At 47.0% G+C, this 11,128-nt stretch overlaps 1 long non-coding RNA gene across 1 annotated transcript; it reads right to left on the bottom strand.

The window, feature by feature from the left end:
- Positions 1-722: 722 nt before the first annotated feature.
- Positions 723-6,268, bottom strand: LOC141942272 (uncharacterized). Its single transcript, XR_012628588.1, has 2 exons — positions 5,637-6,268; positions 723-3,025 (listed from the first exon to the last, which is right to left on the bottom strand). It is a non-coding gene; the product is annotated as an uncharacterized LOC141942272 (long non-coding RNA).
- Between the last annotated feature and the right edge of the window lie 4,860 nt (positions 6,269-11,128).

Here is an 11,128-nt window from a genome sequence, read left to right as displayed (position 1 = left end):
GTTCCATTGTCTATTTAATATTTTGTCCAACCTTCTGGCTTCCTTCTAGAGAGGAGGCAGCCTGCAGGTGCTGCAAACACTTTTTGTTCCTTTATGACTAGAAGAAACTACTCTATTCCTCTAAGGCTTTTAGTCTGACTTGATTCTGGCTCGCCCACCTGCCTGCTTTCTCTGGAGAACTGGCAGGTGAATATTTTTAATAATTTACTTTAGAACAGTTCTATCATCCTGCTATTTATTTCTGCTATAAATTATGCCCAGAGGTTAGGAGGCTCTTATCTTCCCACTCACAAAGGAACCGAAGGAAAATATTCTGCAGGGCACAGAGGCATCTTTGGGTGGTTTGTAAATATTTCCAGAGGCAGATATACTGGGGCGTGAAAAAGCTGTAGTCCCTACCCTGTTAGTATTGCCTGATATAACCTGCATCTTCTAGGTTATGCAACAGGGAGCAGTTGTGCTCACACAGCCCCCTCTTCCTACTGTGATTTACATCCAGTGTCTGCGAGATACACCTGCTAGTGCTTCAAAGCATGAAAAGGAAATAATAAAAAAAGGCCTTGAGAGATGATAGCTTACTCCTCACACAGTGGTTTGACTCATTAAAATCAGTGGAGCGATTTTCAGTGACTTCTCTGGGATTTGGATCAGACCCTAAAAGCACAAGCCCCAAGAGCTGGACTGCAGCCAACTAACTTAAGAGAAGCAGAATTCCAAGCAAATGAGTTTTCATTTTTAATTCAGAAGCTAAATAAAATTGAACTGGAGTGCATTTGGATGGGATAGCTCCAAGAAAAATCCAGGGAACTGAAGGAAGTGATACTTCTGGTGTGTTTGCCTCTTCTTAGCCATACCCTAAGGGGCTAGTTGCTCCACAAAGCAGTATCAATTATCCAGCAATGGACGCTCCTGCTCTTATTATTACTATATGCCTAAATGCTCATTGTGGACCAGGACTCCAGCAAGCTGGACAATGGACAAGTATAGAGCAAACAGATGGTCCTCGCCTCCCAGAGCATCTCGGAGTCTAGATTTACCATTTTATGCTCAGAGTTTGCTGATGGGTGTTGCACCACACAGAGTGGCATTGTTTTGTCCCTGTTGAAGTCAATTAGGTTCTTAGCACCCCAGGGAGGTGATAGGGAGATTTCTGCTGCTTGCTTTGATAGAAGATATAAAACATAAGTCCTGGTTTTGCCACCCAAATTCCACTATGTTTTGTTGGAAAATGCCTGCAGAAGCTTATTCAGCATGAGGGTGAACTTGGTTGTGTCATACAGGCTTGTTTACAAAATGCAGCATCTCCTGCCAGAAGGTCAAACTGGTACCCTGCGCCAGCGCTCCCTGCCCAGGTCTAAACAGAAATGGAGAATTAGCCTACACCATCTCAGTGCTTCATAAGTATGTGCTTTCCTCAGAAAAATCTCTTTTTCTGCATCTTCCTCTTCTTTTTTTCTCAGCATGCCCTGATTTCCTGCCCTTTCCTCTGCTACCTCTTTTTTTTCTGTCTTTTCTGATAGCATCACCTGGTCACCCTCTGTGGGTAACTCCTCTGGAGAACAGCAGACTTACAAAAATAACAGTTGTAAATCTCTCCCTGTAATTCAGTTGGTTTGTGAGGTGCAAAAATAGACTTAACTATTGAATATTTGGGGGAGCCACTGTGCTCCTTGCGTTCAGATGAGCTATACTTATGTTCCTCTGGACCCAGCCAGAAAAGGAAGCTCTAGAAATCCCATAAGAAAAGGTTGTCCTTGTTTTCAGCTTCCCCCATCAAAACCTCTGCCAGTGTGAGATAAAAAACCCAGTTGTGACCAAAGAAAGGAGAGGGAAAGCAACTCAGAAACTTGAGGGCAGTCCTGGCTCTGCTCCAGCAGCCGGTGCTCATCTTTGACAGGTACAGGGAGAAATCGGACTGAAGAGGGGATCTCAAGCAAGCAAACAAACAAATCAACTAAATGAACAAACTGGGTGATAAAGTAGAGCTGAGAATCAGTAGCTAACGAACACATCTCTGCCGCTGCACTGCTTTCTCCTGGGTGGAAGGGGAGTCAATTACCCACCTTCCAACAAGCTATTGATCAAGCTGCTGCCATGTATTGAATCGGAGCCCTGTCCGCCCTGCGTGTGGCTCTTTGATTTTCTCTCCCTCTGTAGCAGCACGTGGATGGAAGCCAGATGAGCCAGCACAGGACTATCGATCAATCTGCCTCCCTTCTCCTCCTCCTCTTCTTCACCCCAGTCACCATGACAACCACAGCTGCTGCAGCAGCAGCAGCACTGTTTACCTGGACCATTTATTTTCCTTTTCAATATCTTTCCCTTCCCCCCGCTGCTCTCACCTTGGCATGATATTGGCAAAGCACTCAGCAGTTGTAGAAGGGATGGGTTTTTATGACTCTGAGGAGGACAATGCAGTTCTTGACTCTACTTTATCACCCAGTTTGTTCATTTAGTTGATTTGTTTGTGAGGAATCATTGCCTATAAACAACAGATAGCTCAGTCAGCAACTAGGTCATGCTCCAGTCATGGAGGAGGACCTGTCATTCCAAAATACAGGTCTCCTTCATATGGTTTAAGTGTGCCTGTAGTAAGACCCACATTTTCTTCTTATATATTGCCCTAGAGTGGCAACAGAGAACTTATTCCAGGTATCCATCATTTACCAGCTGTTAATCTCACATGACCCGTGGGACAGTATAACATAAGCATTGGGTGCACTAGACTTTCTTTCAGGTCTTCAGCCGCCCTTGTAACTTCTGTTGAGGGCACTGTGTCCAATGGGGGCCAGCTGCTGTGGAAGGAGCAGTGGAGCAGGCCCAGTGTCACCTCCCAGTATGTTCACAATGGCTTCCAGCTGCATATGCTGAGCAGTCCAGTTCCCAGCTCTGCCTGGTTCTACAGCGCTTTCCATCATCCCTGCAATCTGCCCAAATGCTAGCACAGTCTTCTCCCATCTCTTTCTTCGTACTGCTTCCACTGCCTGAAATTGCCTTCCCATTCCTCGGCAGGATGACAGTCATGCTACAAAGACCAAACAGGAGATAAATGAACAATGTTTAAAGAGTAGCCCATTTCCCCCCTTCTGAATGTTTTATTTGTTGTGCCGAATCATCCATCTGCAGTTTCTCAGTGCAGGATTCTTTCCTGAAATGTAAGACAAAGAGGCTTTGTGCAGGGATATGGAATATAAGATCTACAAATAAAAGGTATCTCTTAAAATATAATACAGGTGTCCACCTTGTCTCAAAGGTCTTCCTGGCTTCCTTTTAATTGCAATTCTTCACCCAAGTCTCACATTCCTGATTCTCTCCACAGTAAAGTCATCAAACCCTTCCAGAAGACTCCTAGTTTTCCTTATAATTCAATGTGATTGATACAGGATGTAAAAGATCACTTGATGTTATCAAGTACAGATTATCCCTTCTTGAAGCAGAAAGCTCCAAGATAAACTGTGGAATTTGCTACTGCATGGTATTAGAGAAGCAAATACTATATTTTGAAGAGGAAACAGACGAAAGTTTCAACTCCCAATGCTGTAAGGCACAGGAGGACTGGGGTCAGTGACTCCTGCTTCATCCTTCTATTTTGCCTATTCTAGAATAGTGCTATGCTGGGAGTATTAACAGAGCTGTCATCCCTTCCTCTGAACAGTTTGGCAAGTCTCACTCCATCAGATACATTACCAAGCTCAATTAGCCAGGAGTATCTATACAGCAGGAGCTCAGACCCGAGATTGGCTGGGGGATGGATTCATTCAGAACAAGCAAGCCTTGGACAGACTCTGCAAAATGACACTGGGGTTGGGGGTCCAACCACCATAACATGTGAGGCCCTGGCCTCGCTGGGGCACAATTAATTCAGAGCACCATGAGAAAGAAGGATATGTTTGGCTGGCTGGAGTAGTGGTCTGATGTGACATGGCAGGAAGCATGATATTAATGCAAATTGTTAGTACTTATTAACTAATTAAATTGTTGTTATGCCCATAAGGCGCTTAACACTTTCCAGGCACAGAAGAGAGCCCAGTCCCTGCCCTCAGGAGTAGAAGATCTAAAAAGGCAAGCACAGAGGAATGGTGAAAGAAAAACAATTAACGTAGAAAGGGGTGTAATGAGAAGCAGCACATGGTTTTGCAGTTACAATGTATGTCTGATTTTGCAAAGAAAGCTTTATGTGATCACAAGATTTTGGCAGGGGGAGCATGTATGACATGTCTGTCAGATGCATGTATAATTTTTGATGCATTGGTCAACTGAAAGCAAATTGAATGGGTGAGGAGCTGGCTCAGATATACTTAATTTCATTAAAATCAAAAGCCCAGAGAAGAGAAGACCCTTTTCTTGGGCTCAGAAGAACGTTGCAATAGAAGTTCATATTTTTTCAGACTTCAGAAAATTTGCGTGGGCTGCACCTCTTAAAAACACCCAGTTAGAGGAAGTTTTAACTGGTGCTTAGAGTCGATCAAAGACAAACCTGTAGGAAATCAGATTACCTTAGTTGCAGAGAGCTGACCTGGGTAGCGATGCAGCTGCAAAAGGTGGAGCAAAAAGAGGTACGTATTGGAGAGATAGCATGAAAGAGTGTGAGGAGACTGGTAGGGCTGGCAAGAGCTCACATTGTTAGTGGAGGAGACAGGGAGAAACATACTGGAAAAGATGGATGAGCAGTTTTGTACAGGTGACTTTCATTATAACAAGTTCCTTAAACAGTGCTAAGTAGGAAGTAGTGGATAAATGCAAGACAGGAACAAGACAATACAGTGTGCTGCAGAGATGACCTTTGTAGCTCCATTTGCCGTGTACTGCAGGGAAGAGAGGTGCACATCAGACCTGGGATGTGAATGTTATAGTAATAAAGATGAGAGATGCAGAGCCCTTGATATGATGGCTATAGGAGAAAGATCTTGTGAATAGTGAGTGTGAAGAAAAAATAAAGTCTGTCCGCAGATGGGATGGATAGAATAAGAAAGAGTAAGGAATTGTAACATTTAAGCTACACAGGGGCTGGCTGCGGAGTCTGTTAGAAGGAAAAAGAGAGCAACGAAGAGCAAGTGTAAAGGAAGATTAGGATTTCATTTTTATCCAGAATCTTAATTAATGGCAAGATGTGCAAGAGGGAGCATGCATTCATGATACCAAAAGACAGTCTGACCCAGCCAAGCCCGTCTATTCCACAAAGCATTAGAGTTTCAGTAAACACTGAAGCGTTGCTCTGTTGTTTCATCAGACACGCCGCTCTGGTGTGTATCATATGATATGGCAGCCGTTCAGCCAGGCGGGGAGCAGCACAGCCTATAATTTCCTGGTCATATGTAACTGGGTGGGGAAGCGCCTGATCCTGAGGGTGAGTAATGCTGGAACCGCACCATGTGGCACCCTGCTCTTCGCTGTTCGAGGCATCGGGAGGTGTTGCTCTTGCTATTCCGGCAGACATCGCCCAGGGCATCTGAATGTTCTGACGCTCCCATACACACACAGCACCCTCCTGTAACCCGTTTCCCTGCGCCCCCAGGTCACTTTCCCGCGTTCCCGGGGGTTCCCCCTCGGCAGGCTGCGGGCCCGGGCGGGGCACACACCCGCCTCCCGTGGCAGAAGGGTCCCAGCCTCCCTCCCCGCCGCCTGAACCCACGCACCGACTTCGGCGTCGGCATTGCCTCGGGAGTCGCTCCGGGCTATTTTCGGGGGGAGCGGGGGGAAGCCGGCCCAGCCCGGGCAGCTCCTTTTGCCGCCGCGGGGGCCCCGCCGCGCTCCTCCCCGCCGCGTCCCGCCTCCGGCCGGGCCCCCGCGGCCGCCCGCCCTGCCTGTCCGCAGCGGGGATTGGGGGGGCCGCCGGGCTCCCCGCCGGGCCGGCCCGCACCAGCCGGCTCCGGCCCTCCCGGAAACCACGCCGGGCCAGGGTTGGTTTGTTGGGGGGGTTTTGTGGTGTGGGGTTTTTTTTGTTTGTTTTTTTTTTTTTTTTTTTTTTTTTTCCTGCCCCGAGACATTTTCCTACGTGTACTTTTCTCCTGCCGAGCTGATTTACGAGCTGGGTTTGGCGAGGGCCGGGGCTGCTGGCCCCAGCTCGGGGGCGGGGGCGCGGGGGAGAGGGGCTCCCGCTGGGCTCCCCAGCCGGGGAAACGCACGTCTCCCCTCGCCGACATGAGCTGTAATTTCCGGCAGACATTTGAGGTCCCCGACATCTGCCGAAGGCGCGGCAGCCTCCCCGCACCCCCCCCCCCGCCGCACGGCGCGGAGAGGCGGCCATCGCCGGGGAGCGGGCGGCCCCTCCTGCCTCCTCCCGAGTCATTTATGTTTTACTCATTTCCTGCTCCCAGTAACGAGGCCAGCGATGCCGGGGTGGCGGCGGTGCTGCTGAGAAGGCAGATTGTTACACTCACACACATGGATGTTTTTGTTTCAGGGTGAATTTTTAGTGCTCGTGAAAGGGAGGGACTAAGCAGAGCTCACTGGAGCCTGGCACAGGACCAGCAAGCTTCCCGGCAGCCCTTTGCCAAAAAAATCCAGACACGCAGTTCGCCCCCCCCCCCCCCCCGCCCTGGTTCCTGCGGCCCCTCCTTGCCCGCTCTCTCCCCCCTCGGCTCCTCAGGGGCCTCACTCCCGGCCGCTGTACTGCCCTTGTACCCTGCAGCCCCTCTGCCCATCCAGGCTGCAGCCCCCTCGCAGTCCCCTCGCCATCCCCTTGCTGTCCCCTCGCTGCCCAGCGCAAGGTTCCTCCCGCCATGCGCAGCCACGCTGTAGTCCTGACCCGTCACTCCTTAATCCCAGTCTCTCTTCTCACTTGTCTGTGGAATTACTGCAGGAGGGTGGGGAGACTCTTGTGATATAAACATATTATCCTTGGAGGCGAAAACAACTTGAGGCCAAACAGATTCATTGCACTAGTGATTTAAACTAGGTGAAATGTCGACAGTTACTCAACATCACATTCCCAAACTCGTTACATAAACAAACCTTCTAGTGATGTTTTGTATAGGCTCCAGCCAGCCCCAACCCCACCGATCTGCTTCACTCCCTAAGACACGGCAGGGACGTGGGTCTCCTGGCTTGCGACAATCTTCCCCTGCACATCCGCCATGGCTGAACTCTGCCATTTGTCTCCTTTGTTATAACATACTAACAGGATTCTGTGGGTTTTGTTCAGTTTTGTTTTGCTTTTTAAAATTTGTCGTTAAAAAAGAGAACAAAAACTTTTTTGGCTGCAGCTATCAGCTCATTTTTGGTTGCTTTCTAATGCCAAGGCCAGCAGGATCCAGGAATTCATCTACTGGTGCCAGCAAGAAAGCACTGACCCAAACAAGGGAGCCAGAACTTGGACTGCAGTCCTTGCCAGGGATCAGCAAGAGGCCAGAGAGACCATGCTGCTGAGTCATCACCGCTCCAGCTGCTACAAGCCTTTTCTGGGGACGCGGCTGTTGCTAAGATTCCTGGGAGCTGACTGATTGCTCCTTCTATAGTCATGTAACACACACGTACACGTCAAAGGAGCAAGGCAGAGCAGCTGGGGCCAGCTCGGAGCGAGAACACAGCCTGCTGGCCATGAGCAGCCTGGCTTGGCTGTGTGCTGGTGCAGGACCTGCTGCTCTACGTGGCTCTGGGCTCCTTTTGCAGGCTAAAGCTACCTTGCTCCCAGGGAGCTTCTCCTGTCACCTGCTCATGGAGGCGTTTCAAAAGGCGAACGCTCCGGGCAGTGGTTCTGTACAAAGTTTTCTTTCTGTTTGTACTTGCATGTTTCACCATGCTTGCTTTAGACCAGAGAGCCAGAGACTTTAAGAGGTAGGAACATGCTTAAGATCTGTGCATTGCATTCCTTGTAGGGCCAGTGTTGGGTCATTCCCTTCATACAGTAAATAAATATGTTCAATCGGCAGGCAAGTAAAGTGAGCACTTTGCAGTTCTGAGGCCCAGAACTGAAATTAATGACATTTCTTATTAAGCTCTGTCAAGTTTGAGAGTATTCTGCAGCCTCACACACAGGGAGGGAACGCTTTGTCATGTGCATCCTGCATTTTCCTTCACCCAATTTAATCTTTTAAATCTTTTTATTCTCTTGCCTTTTATCTGCCTCAGCTACTTGCCTCCCCCAGGTGCTGCAGTTACCCTTGTTTCCTACTCCACATTTGACACTCAACAGACTAGATGTAGTCGGGCTTTTAGATCTCTCCGCTCACATCTAGGTTGTTAGAGCCTTAGGGCCTGTCTTCTCTCTCTGACATTAGACACATCACTGATTCCAAAGGAATAACTAATCATACTAACATTTAATAATAAAACTAATAATTCCAGAACCCAGTCTCCCTGCTCCTCTTTATCGAGTGAGTGTCTGTTGAGGTGCCAAGCTCAGAATTACAAATTGTCAGATGAGGTTTCAGAGCACTTGAGTTTTGCAGGCACTTTTTTCCAGTAGCACCTCAGAGTCCCAGCCATGGACCAAGACCACTGTATACCGTAATATGAAAAAGGGTCTTTGCTCCAAAGCATGAACAGTCTAAGAGAGGAGACAAGCGATTGGCAGAGATAGATAGGGGAGGCCCAGCAGGCAGTGAGTTTGTTTTGACCAGCATGGCAGGAGGTGGTCTTCACAAACAAGCAAACCAACTGAATTTTAGGGCAGATTCAGGTCGAGAAGAAGGGATTCTCTGAGATCCTCAACTCAATAGCTCCTTTTTGCAGGAGAGAATAGGCACCTGTGGTCATTTCCCAAAAGGAGCTTTAAGTATTGCATCAGGTCAGTAGCACGTTCAGATCCACTTCTGGCCAAATCAGAACAGAAATAGTCTCTTGGCATATGAAATCTGTTTATGTAGACAAATGTACGTATAGCCAAATGGGTAAATTTATCTGTTAAGTGTTTTGAGAAAGCTGTTAAGAAATTTTATGCATACCAATATAGAAATAAGTAAATTCTAAATTGCTCAAAGTGGATGTGGGCAATCTCCATCACACCAAATGTAAGAAAAGCCTGAGGGACACAGTGAAAGTGCTAGTGAAAAAGTGCTTGGACACATCACTGGAAGAAGCCACTCTGTACAGACTGTAAAGGGACAGATTAAATGGGATCAGATGTGATTTTGCTAACTTTAATTTATACAGTGTTTTAGGTATTGTAGAAAACAGAGGGGGAAAAAGCACTACACACACTAAGTTTCTAATTACTTGCATATGCAGATTTGGAAGCTGCATTTGGCTTGTATTAAGGCATTATAGTGCTCTGACAGGATGCCTGCATGGATGGTGAAAGCCATGTATGGTGAGGCTCATCCCCTCCACTCCATGTAGCTAGAGGCATGATATCCTTAAAAAATTCTGCAGTTACGATGTCTGAATCTTGCTTTTTTGTTAACTGGGAGTGTTTTTATGCCCCTAGAGTGACTTGCTTTTCATAGTACAGCGAACTTTGTTGTGTATTGCTTGGGGAAGCTCACCATCAACAAAACTATGAAGAAAGTACATCCTGAACTAAAGATGCTAGACAACATCCCCCATTCTCCAATTTAGGGCATTTTGATATCATGAGACCCCTTAGATGTGTTGTAAAACATCAGTCACCACTTGTATTTCAGACCCATGTCTGCTATGGCTGGGACATCCGGTGAAGGATGCCTGGGAGCAGCTTAGGCTGCAGCTGACAGGAAATGTTAACACTGCCTTTGAAGAAGAGGTCAAGCTCTGCTCCGCTCTGAGCTGTACTGTTGTTCAGCCAGTCCTACCGATACCATCTCTGGAGCAATCAGATCTTCAAAGCTACTACTTGGTGTCAAACCTCCCATATTCAAACAAGGTAGTAGAGTGGCCCTAGAGTTGCTGCCTGTGCACCTATCCATCACTGAAATCTTGTACAGTCCTCAGCAGAGGTTCAAGCTTGGTTGTGGGATGGAGGGTGCTGGCAGCACAGACAAACAACCTTCAAACCAACACATAGGGAGGGGACTTCCATCTTCATTCTTCTGGGTCTGCCTGCAGTGCTTGCTACAGTTAGCTTCACAGAAAAACTTTCTTACCCCAGACACTGGTGATATTTAGAGAGCCTGTGAAACAGATCCTTTCTTTTTGTAAGAATGTTTGTTCACATGAGATAGTCATGGATAGCTGCTTCCTCTGCCTTCAAAGAAGTCATGTGGAGAGCCCCAGAAGGCTTCAGCCTTCCCCCCCAATACTTTCTACATCAATTCTAGGTCTTGACATTTATTTTCAAGGCCTTCTGTGAAACTATCCAAGAATATCTTAGAAAAGCCCCTTTCTTTGCATGTTGATAGTACTGTTCCTCTGAACCCTGGGATAATGAAAGACAAGGCGTTCTCTACAGCAAGGTCATGGCTTTACAGATCCCTCTGCTTGAAGATATAAATCTCCTTTCTCTGGCTTTACTGAAGACAGATCTGAAAACAGCAAAGAAAAAACAAGAAGGTGAAAGAAAAAAGAGATAAAAAGAAAGCTATAAGTGAAAAGAGCTAAAGCAGTGAGAGGGAGGGAGTGAGGAAAGAAACAGCTTGAAAATGACAATTAAATCAGTTATAATGAAGAAAAAGATTTTACCTTTCCTGGGACATGGGAAAGAAAATCAGCCCACTGGGATGCTATGCATTGCTCAGCTCTCAGATACTCTAGAGGGAGAGTTTATGAGCACATGGAGAAAGGAATTCCACACAGTACAGAGATGCTTATATAGGTGATGTCCCAGTTTATACAGCTTAGGCCAGTCTACCTCTGTGCAGACTTTCAGTCGAATGTATAACCAAAATAAAGTCCTGTGCTACAGGGTTCCCAGCTGTTTGCTAATGTGGATACAGGAGCATTTGACTTGATGGCAGCAAGGATCCATGTGGCATCTCACTCCAAATCGCAAGATTTTATGGCATCTAATTCTTAGCCTTTCTCATGTTTCCATCCTGCAGCTTTAAAATTACATTTCCTCCAGTGCACTGTAGTGATACACTCTTTCCAAGGTCATGGCACAGCTTTCAGTGTACCTATACTAAATATCTACAGGTACTGGGCAGATCTGAGGGCCACTGTGAGATTATATTAATGGCAGAGTAAGGGGTCTGGCATGGGGATAGACATTTCTACTCCCATGCGCATCCTTTTGAAGGTCCACAAACCTTTAGTCCAAGAGACTTAATAGGAT

This window comes from Strix uralensis, chromosome 4, assembly GCF_047716275.1.
Source record: "Strix uralensis isolate ZFMK-TIS-50842 chromosome 4, bStrUra1, whole genome shotgun sequence".
Lineage (NCBI taxonomy): Eukaryota > Metazoa > Chordata > Aves > Strigiformes > Strigidae > Strix > Strix uralensis.
The sequence above is the reverse complement of the archived record's forward strand: the minus strand, read 5'-3'. Positions and strand labels throughout refer to the sequence as shown.